This window comes from Carlito syrichta, unplaced genomic scaffold, assembly GCF_000164805.1.
Source record: "Carlito syrichta isolate Samal-C Ts95f unplaced genomic scaffold, Tarsius_syrichta-2.0.1 Scaffold314819, whole genome shotgun sequence".
NCBI lineage: Eukaryota > Metazoa > Chordata > Mammalia > Primates > Tarsiidae > Carlito > Carlito syrichta.
The window spans coordinates 185605-195975 of record NW_007258915.1 but is presented as its reverse complement, the minus strand read 5'-3'; the positions used below and the strand labels follow the sequence as shown (position 1 = coordinate 195975).

At 43.1% G+C, this 10371-nt stretch overlaps 1 pseudogene; it reads left to right on the top strand.

The window, feature by feature from the left end:
• The first annotated feature begins 9074 nt into the window (after positions 1–9074).
• On the top strand, positions 9075–10006 carry LOC103274590 (annotated as a pseudogene).
• Positions 10007–10371: the final 365 nt, after the last annotated feature.

Below are 10371 nucleotides of genomic sequence, written 5' to 3'. Positions count from 1 at the left end.
GGAGGGAAGAAAATCGTTAAGGAAGAGACAATATATTTACTATTTACAAAATGGAAGGGAATCATCATAAAGGTCTTCATCTTTATCATCTTCATCTTGAGTAGGCTGAGGAGGAGAAAGAGTAGAGGTTGGTCTTGCTGCCTCAGGGGTGGCAGAGGCAGAAGAAAATTCTCTTATTGTTCAAAAGTAAAGTGTAATCCAATATCACATGTTTTTTTAATGTGGATTTCATTAAATTTATTTTTTGTTTAAAGAGAAATCCACATGGCTGGGTGTGGTGGCTCACATCCGTAATCCCAGCATTTTGGGAGGTTGAAGCAGGAGGGTCACTTGATCTCAGAGAGATTAAGGCTGCAGTAAGCCATGATTGTGCCACCATGCTTTAACCTGGACAACACAATGAGACCCTCTCTCAAAAAAAGAAAAAGAAAGAAACCTACATATTTCATTGATATATTCATAGAGCATCCAGTGTGTTACAGTGACAATATATGAAGTGCTCAACAAGTATGTGGTTGGAGAATTCTCTTTCTGGCCTTACAAAGTAACTATAATACAGACTAGCCATTGGAAACAGTTGCAAAACTGAAGATAACACGCAAGACAACTGTTTTCAGGTACTGGACAACAAGGTAGTAAGAATGCAGTCTCTGAGATAAAAGAAATTCATGAGGTAAGTCCCATGATCATCCCAGATATCTGCTTGGAGACATCCCAACCACAGTGCAGGAAGTTGGAGTTCAAGCAGAGCACAATAGCTCACTAAGTTAAGAAGGCCAATATTAGAATTTGGAGCGGTTGTAAAAGTGGCTGGAATCTGAAGAACAAGATAGAAAGGGATGTGGGGATGAGAACAGTAGTATGTATAGGGTTCCTCCCTCAGAGCCTTGGCCAAGGGATGGACCGCACATGAGCAGGATGAAAATGCAAGGTTTGAGGGAAAGCAGTTGCTACAGAGTTGAGAGCAAAACAGAAAAACAAAAGGTCAATTAGTAATGAGAGACACTGAAGTTTTTGACTATCCAAAACAGAAAGAATTTATTAATATCCAGGCATCCCAAGATAAGAGAAAAGCTGTATGTTAGAAGTAAAGATCACACCCCAGAGTAAGGCCCATCCTAACATGACCAAACTAAACTTAAAACCAAGCCTCAGCAAGATCTATAGTGAGATCCAGTCTAGTGTCTAGTCTCATCAACTTAGAAGAACTTGGGAAACATCTTGAACTTTCTAAAGATATGCTCTATCAAAGCATAAAACTAAGACTACACAAGTTGAAAGTGGTCAGTAAGTAAACTGCCAGCTAGAACAAAACATCAACGCTAGTCAGATGAAGATAACTGAACACTTCGCATCTATAATGTGTCATCCATAATATCCGGGGTGCAATCCAAAATTACTAGACATATAATGAAATAGGAAAATGTAACCCAAAGTTAAGGGAAAAAGTAGTCAAGAGAAACCAATTGCAAGATAGCCCAAGGACTTAAATAAAAATATAGTTTTAATGAGAAAAAAAAGATAGGGACTCTCCAGAGAAATGGAAACTGCAAAAAGAAACCAATGCAAATTTTAGGGGGAAAAAAACTGCTACATCCCGAAAAAAAAAGAATTAAAATACTGTATACAGTTTTCAGATAAACCAGGAAAATTGTCACCAATAGATATGCACTACAAAAGCTGCTAAAGGGAAACCAGATCTACAGAAAGTAATGAAGAGCACCAAAAATGGTTAAAATTTGATGAATATAAAATATTATGGTTTTTTAATTCTCATAATTTATTTAAAAGGCAGATGACTTAAAAAAAACAATATAACAATATAACATCAGCAAATGTAAAAGGTTATATGGCACAAAGGAGCGGTAAATAGAATTAATTTCTTGTTGTGTTATTACATTTGTGACATGCTGAGAAATAGGAAGTGGGAAGCAACCGGTAGGGGACTGTCAGGTGGGAAATGGGAAATGTAAAGATGTTGAGAGGTGAGAAATGTAAACTGGAAAATATAAAATAGTGCAATATTAAAATAGACTTTGATAATTCAAATTTTCGTAAGTAAGGATATATGCGTAGCTCTAAACATGTTATACAAAGAGGCATTGCTTTAAAAAGCCAATAAAGGATACCAAAAACCACTCAAAAAACCAACAATATGATAGGAAAAAAGCAAGAAACAAAAACTGGAAAGGTCAAATGAAAAACAAGACACTATGGTAGACTAAAACCCAAACATATCAATAACTACATTAAATGTAAATGCACCAAACGCCAATTACAAGGCAGATTATCAGATTTTAAAAAGGAAGATCCACCTGTATGCTGTCTGCATGAGACATTTTAAACAGAAAGACAAAGATAGGTTGAAAGTAAAAGGAATGAAAAAAGCTATTCTATGCAAACAGCCAGTATATAAAAGCTGACATGGATATATTAGTATCTGACCAAGCAGACTTTAAGAGAGAGGAATAAAGAGGGACATTTCATGATGAGAAATGGTTCAAGTCATCAGTAATATATAATTGCTGTGGGTAATTAGCCCTGATGAAGTAGATTTCAAGATAAAGAGAAATAAAGGACATTTCATTTGAAAAATAGGTCAAATAATCTTAGAATGCATAATAAACTTAAATGTGTATACACCTCATATCAATTCCAAAGGAAGAAATCCTTAATTGTAGTTGGAGATTTTAACATCCTTCTCTCAGTAATTGATAAGACAAGTCTACATAACAACAATAATCAGTAAATCTGAATAGCTCTAATTGACACAAACCAACCTCTGTGCCCAAGAACTGCAGAGTATAAATTCATTTCAAATGCATAAGAAACATTCATCAAACAAACTGGAATATTCATATTCCAGTTTCAGAATAATGGTAACTTAAAGTATATATTATCTGACCACAGTGCAATTAAATTAGAAATCAACAGCTGGGCATGGTGGCTCACGCCTGTAATCCCAGTACTTTGGGAGGTAAAGGCAAGAGGATTGCCTGAGCCCAGGGGTTCAAGACCAGCCTGGGCAAGTTGGTGAGACTTCATCTCTACAATAAACCAAAAAACCAGCGGGTGTGGTGGTATGTGCCTGTAGTTCCAGCTACTTGGAAGTCTGAGGCAGAAGGATCACCTGAGCACAGCAGGTCAAGGCTGCAGTGGTCGTGAGTGTGCCACTGCACTCCAACCTGGGCAACAGAGTTAAGACTCCAACTCAATAAATAAATAAATAAATACATTAGAAATCAGTAACAAAAGATAACTAGAAAATCCCATTTTGTAGAAATTACTAAATAACACTCTTAACCCAAAGTCATAGAAGAAAGCAACAAAGGAAATTAAGATACATTTTCATCTGAATGATAATGAAGACACAGCATAACAAACTTGGTGGGAAACAACTAAATCATTGCTCAAACAGAAACCTATAGTTTCTAAAAAATGTTTTTAAAATGAACACACAAAAAATCTTTTACTATGTAGTTCTAATCTGTATGGCTCATGAGTTTCAAGTAACAAGTAGCAAGACGGCAGACAGCAAGATACTGATCTGTAAACTTTTGCAATTTGTTTCCTAAATTAAGATGGTAGTTTAGATAGTACTTAAGAGAAATGACTTAGGATAAACCATAAATTTTATAAAATATTTAAATCCAATGTTAGTAATTATACCCCCAGATGGTGGTAAAAAAGAGTCTCAACTATTCAAAATTAAATTACTTTAGAGTATTAAAATATTTTATAGAGGGCTTATATCCCAATGACTTCATGAAGATCTGCTTCCATTAGGTATGAAAAAAAAGTTAAGGTTATCACAAATGTATACTTGTTATATTTATTAAAGCATTGACAAAGAGAATGAATTTTCAAATGTGCATTCTAGTTAAGTATACTTAGTATACACATATATAATTTACATATATAAATTACCATTTGTTAAGCACCTATGTATCAGCTCACTATCATGATGGCTCTGTTTCTGTTATTTCTAACTCTCACAATCACCCCGGAAAGTATTAACGTTTAAAGATCAGGAATCTCCGAGGCTCACAAGGGGCAGCCAGACTCAAACCCAGGAAGCTCTACATCTTTTGCTTTGGGGAGGAGAGCGGCCAACGTTTGATGATTCGCAGGGGCATGTTTTGGGTTGTCAAAGCAGCTGGGATACTACAGGCATTTAGTGCTCCGAGGCCAGGGCAGTGCTGCCCAAGGGAGATGTGCTCTATCATGCGCCCCCAACGCTAACGGCACTCTGAAGACAGAGACTCCAAGTATCAGCCCACTGGCTTCCCTCCTCCCGAGGCTGATCCTCAACCCCCCGCGGGAAGGCGGCAGGGAGGAGCCAGTTTTCGAGCCCAGCGCCCAGAGACCCGGCGGAGGGGTAGGGGGTCGGGGGCCGGAGGGGAGGGGCAGCGCACAGGCGCAGGGACGCAGAGCCGGGACGCTTTTCACCCGTCCCCAAGTACCCAAGGTGCTCTCACAACCCGGCCTCCCCTCCCCCGCACTCGCCGCGTCCCCTGCCCGCGCGCTCCCACACGAACGGGTGCGCCCGATGGCCCTGCCGCCGCTCCCGGGGGCCCAGCCGAGTCCGGCGCGGACGAGCGTGGCGCCAGGTGCGACCCAGGTCGGCCGGAGAACAAGCCCGGCCGGCCCGCGAGCTCACCTCGGCCCTCGGCCCTCGGCCCTCGGCCCTCGGCGCCGGCTCCGGGCGCACTTCCGGGAGCTAGGCGGCTGCGCGCGCCTCCGGCAGCCAGCGAGCGACGCGCGGCGCTGGGCGGGGCCAGGGGCGTGGCCAGAAGACGGGGCAGGCGAGGACACTGGGACTCCGATTGGCCGTCAGAGTCGCCCCGCCCCGCTGCGGTGCCAGCACCGCGTGTTGTTCTTTTCTTCGGTCATCCACGGGTCCTGCGCACCTTCATCGCTACCCAGTCGTTTATTGAGAGTCTAGTCTGTGCTCAGCACGCGGCCAAGCACCGCGAGAGTTTCCTAGATCTTTCCTTTGTCTATCCGATTCCCACATCCAGAGCTGGAACTCTGCCATTACCCTCGCTTCCTAACCGGCTCCTCTTGCCTCCCTTGGCCTCCCTGGTGCAGCCTCACTCTGTCTTGGTCTCCTCTAACTCTCCCCAGCTCTGCATCCCCGGGTCCTCTCCACCCACTTCTCCCCATCAGTATGGGGAGCAGTACAGTGTGGTGCCATCCTCTATCCACCTTCGTTTCTCGTTCTCCTTCAACATGGATGTCGTCCTTGACTCTTTCCTTTCCTTCTTCACTTTCCCACACTCTGATGACCAAGTCCTCTGACTTCATTGTCTCTCAGACCCCTCTCCCTTTCTCCATTCTCACTGTCTCTGCCTCAGTTCCAAGCCATTTCTTTCTTTCTTTTTTTTTTCTGGTTGGAGTCTCACTCTGTTGCCCAGACTGGAGTGCAGTGGCCACTCCCGGCCACCGCAGCCTCGACCTGCTGGGCTCCGGCGATCCTTCCGCCTCAGCCTTCCAAGTATCTGGAATTATAGGCATGCGCTACCATGCCCAGCTGTTTTTTGTTTGTTTGTTTGTTTGATTGTAGAGATGAGGTCTCGCTGCCAGCGGGTCTCGAACCCGCGGGCTCAGGCAATCCACTCACCTCAGCCTCCCAAAGGTGCAGGATTACAGACTGAGCCACCAAGCCCGGCTCCAAGCCATTTCTAACAGGTACCTGGATTCAGCTTTCTCACGAGCTCCTGAGCTTCCAGTTTCCCATTTCTAGGCCGTGCTGTGCTTGACCACAACAGTCATCTTGCAAGAAGTACAATGTCCAAGTTTGGGAGTTTAATTTTGGGCGAATGGCAAACAAGAGTTTTTGAAAAAGGAGTTGTCAGGATGGTGGTGTCCTGTCCCTGTCCCATGAGGAATCGAAGCATCTTATCTGGAGAAATACTAAGTTGATGTCTGGGGTTACTATGTCTGAAAAACTGATCAGTGGAAAAGGGATTCAACATGTTCTCTTGGTCTCAGGGGCTGAACAAGACCCAATGTGTGAAACTACTATCTCAGCCTAACCTAGGTGGAAGTTTCTAATGTTGACTTTTATGGCAGTACTACCTTACGGGTTCCTGAAAAAAGCATGGCTAACAATTTATCAGGAACATTTAGAGGGACACCTTCACTGAGAGTTACTTCCAATACCAAGGTGCTTTGCTTCTAAGAAAGTCAAGAGATAAATAAGGTGGTTTGGAGAGGAAGATAAAAACTTTTATCTTCAACATGTTCTCTTTTAACTGGTCAACATCCTAGAAGATAACAGTAATTCAAAACTTTGAATTGGATTTTGACTCCTTTGTGAATCTGATAAGATATAAAACTTTTCTGAAGGAAGATGCACATACACACCTATGCACAGCAATTTGTATTCAAATTCAGAAAGCTAACAAACCCCTGAAGACCATCTTTGGAACCTATAAACCTTGGGCTGAGAACTCGAATACTGGTAGATGGTTCCTGATATGAAAGTGACACTTGGAAGTTAAATAATTTCTTTATAAATTGGCAACTTGGGAAGAGGCATAAAGCTTCCTTCTTTTGGAACAGATGAACAACCAAGAAATATTTTTTAAATAGAGAGATGTCTACCTCAGCTTAGGAAATAATGAAAAGGCATTATCTATTTCCATTTACTAATTTACTTACTCATTTGATAAATATTTATCAGATGATGTGCCCAACACTATTCCAACAGCTAGTTATATAGCAGCTAGTGAATTAAACACACAAAATTCCAGCCCTCACAGGACTTATTTTTTGTAGGGTGAGCTAGAAAATAAATAAATTCACAAGGGGTAATTTTTTTTTTACAATGGAGATAGTTTAATATCATAAAATAGCTGAGCCAGGAGGGCAGGAGAAATCTCTCAAATTCACCTCCTTGGCTGGGCCCCGTGACTCGTGGCTATAGTCCCAGCACTCTGGGAGGCCGAGGCGAGGGGACTGCCTGAACCCCCGAACTCAAGACCAGCCTGGGCAAATTGGCGAGACCTCATCTCCACAACAAATCAAAAAATTAGTCGGGCATATTGGTGCACGCCTGTAGTTCCTGCTACTTGGAAGGCTAAGGCAGAAGAACAGTCTGAGCACAGCAGGTCGAGGCTGTGGTGGCCGTGAACATGCCACTGCACTCCAGCGTGGGTGACAGAGCGAGAACCCAACTCAGAAGAAAAAAAAAAAATTTGCCTCCTTGAAAATTCAGAGATTAGGTTTTTATTGTTATTTTTTATTTTTTTGAGTCAGAGTCTCACTCCCACAAGGGGTAATTATAAGTGTTTTGAGAAAGTGGACATGGTGGCTTATACCTGTAACCCCAGTGCTTTGGGAGGCCAGGGTGGGAGGATCGCTTGAATTCAGGAGCTCAAGACCAGTCTGGGCAATGTAGCAAGACACCATCTCTACAAAAAAAAATTAAAAATTAGTCAGGTACGGTGGCCTGTGCCTGTTGTCCTAGCTACTTGGGAGACTGAGGCAGGTGGATCACTTGAGCCTGGGAGTTTGAGGTTACAGTGAGTTATCATCACATCATTGCACTCCAGCCTGGTGACAAAGAGAGACCTTGTCTCAAATAATAATATAATAAGTTTTGTGAAGAAAAATCAGGAAAAGGAAGATAAGTAGTGTTAGAGAAAGAGTACAATTTATATAGGATAGTCAGGGAAAGACTAACAGATAAAACCTTGAACCCAGACCTAAAGTTAAGGAGCAAATTTTGCATCTACCTGTGAGAGCTTTCAAGCAAAGTAAATTTTAAGCCCTGAAACAATGAGTGACAATAAAGAGAAAAGGTATGAGGGTTGAGCCCTGGGCCACACCAATATGTAAGATCAGGGAAATAAGGAGGATCCATCAAAGGAGAAAGAAACTGAGAAGCACTGAAGCAGAAGGAAAACAGAGAGTGATATCCTAGAAGCCAAGGGCATAAAGTGTTCAAAGAAGGAAAGAGTGATCAACTGGATCAAATGCCAGTGATTAAACTATAAGATGATGATTAAGAGAATTGACTATTGGTTTTAGTAACAGGGGAATCATTGGTGACCTTGAGAAAGACTGGTTGGGAGGAGAGAAATCCTGTATGAAACAAGTTCAATGGAAAACAGGAAGAGAAGAATTACTGCAGCAAAAATAGACAAGTCATTCAAGAAGTTTGCTATAAAGGGAAATAGCAAAATGAGACAAATTAGATCTTACAGTATGTTTATATGCTGATCGGAATGATCCAGTAGGGAGGAAAAATTTGTATTGCAGAGTAAGAAAGGAACAACTACTAAAAAATAAGTCCTTTAGTAGAGAAGAAATTGATCTTTGAATAACAAGGTTCCAGGGTACTTATACAATCTACGTCACAGTGAAGAAAACAATCTTCACTGAAGAGGAGCTTAAGGTAAAAAAATTATGAGCCACAACAAAAATAATTCTTCATAGAGAGGAAGTGGGGAATGCGAAATGTTAATCAAAGGGTACAAAGATCCTGATAGACAGGAGGAATATGTTTTAGAGATCTACTGCATAGCATGTTAACCATAGTTAATAATAATATAGTGGATATTTTTTAATTATTAAAAAAAGAGATTATAAATGTTCTCATCACAAGAAATGATATATAAGTGAGGAGATGGATATGTTAATTCACCTGATTTAATCCATTTGAATGTACACACATATCAAAATATCACTTCGTACCCTATAGAATATACAATTATTATTTGTCAATTAAAAATAAAAATAGAGCCTGTGTGGTGGGTGTTGGAGACCTTCCATGTCACCGCTGCCCCGCCTTGGCTTGGGACCCGGAATGTGCCACAGCCCCTCAGGAGCTGGGGACCCTCGAAGTCTCTTTAGTGCCGGACTACAGGCCCCAGGCAGCTCCACGGCAGCAGGACATCAGAGTCGCTGGATGGACTCTCCCTGGGAAGCTTTGCTGATTTGCAGCAGCTGGACAATGTTCCTCATTAACATCTATCTGTCAGATAGTCGTCACGTCATTTCTTTGTGGTGGCAGGGTCTCAGCTCAGAATTCTACATAGAAAAAGCACCTGGATCCCAGTCTTTCAATGGCTTTAAGACCGACAGAAGTGCCTGATCTTGAGGCGAGTGGGCCTCTAGGTAAGATGTCCCTGCCCATCAGGATATGCCGCTGAGCATTCAGCTATGATGATGCCCTAGAGGACCCTGCACCCATGACTCCTCCTCCGTCGGGCATGGGCAGCATCCCCTGGAAGCCAGTAATTCCAGAGCACAAGTACCAGCACCTCACCAAGGTGGAGGAGGGAAAGGCCAATGTGTAATCCCCTACCATGACCCTGACATCGGTCATTGACAGTACAGACAAGGTCCCGGTGGTAAAGGCTAAAGTGACCCATGTCATCATGAGTTATCTGATTACAAAACAGACCTAGGAAAGCATTCAGCATTTTGAGCCGCAGGGAGGGCTGAGAGATGCTGGCTACAACACATTTCTCAAGGGCCTCACCACCGAGGACACCAAGTACCTTCAAGTGGCAGAAGCACTCCACAAACTCAAGCTGCAGAGTTTGACAGACAGCGAAAGACAGACAGCGAAAGAAGAGAAACAGCCTGTGTTCACCCAGTCCATCCCAAGCAGCAGCCGGCACTTCTCCCCCAAGAGGCTCAGAGACTGGTTTACTTCTGGCTCTTCCGCAGCTTTTCCTGGCCCCAGCCCCAGCCCCATGGACTCCAGAAATGGGGATAAGGATAGACCTGTGTCAGATAAATGGAACCTCTTTGTACCAAGATCCCTTAGAGTATAATTCAGGAGCTTTTGCCACCCAGGCCTACCAAGGAACCCAGAAGCCATCTCCAATGGAGCTGATCCGCATCCAGGCCACCCAGATGGCTGAGGATCCAGCAACTTCCAAGCCCCCCTGAGATGGACGTCCCGGTGATGGAAAGAAAGAAACCACCACCAGGGGCCCAAAATCTCAAACCCCAAGACTTGAATGTGATCACCCCCACTGGCTTCTAGAGCCCTGACTATTCTAGGGATGCTGGAAAGATGGTTTCCCGCGTCCCATGCCCCTTCCACCTTGGCTCTGACATAGGAAAGGAACATTTTCTTAAAAGTCTGTTAAACTGAGGCCAGAGTTAGAGACATGATTGGTTTTTGAAAAGCATTACTTCAAAACTTGCAGTTGTATGGAAGAAGCCATTTTGCACAGGTTTTTTTGTTTGTTTTTTGGAGCTGGAATCTCACTCTGTCACCCAGGCTAGAGTGCAGTGGCTCGCTCACAGCCACCGCAGCCTGGACCTGCTGGGCTCAAGCGATCCTTCCTCCTGTCTTCCAAGTAGCTGGAATTACAGGCACGCGCCACCACGCCTGGCTAATTTTTT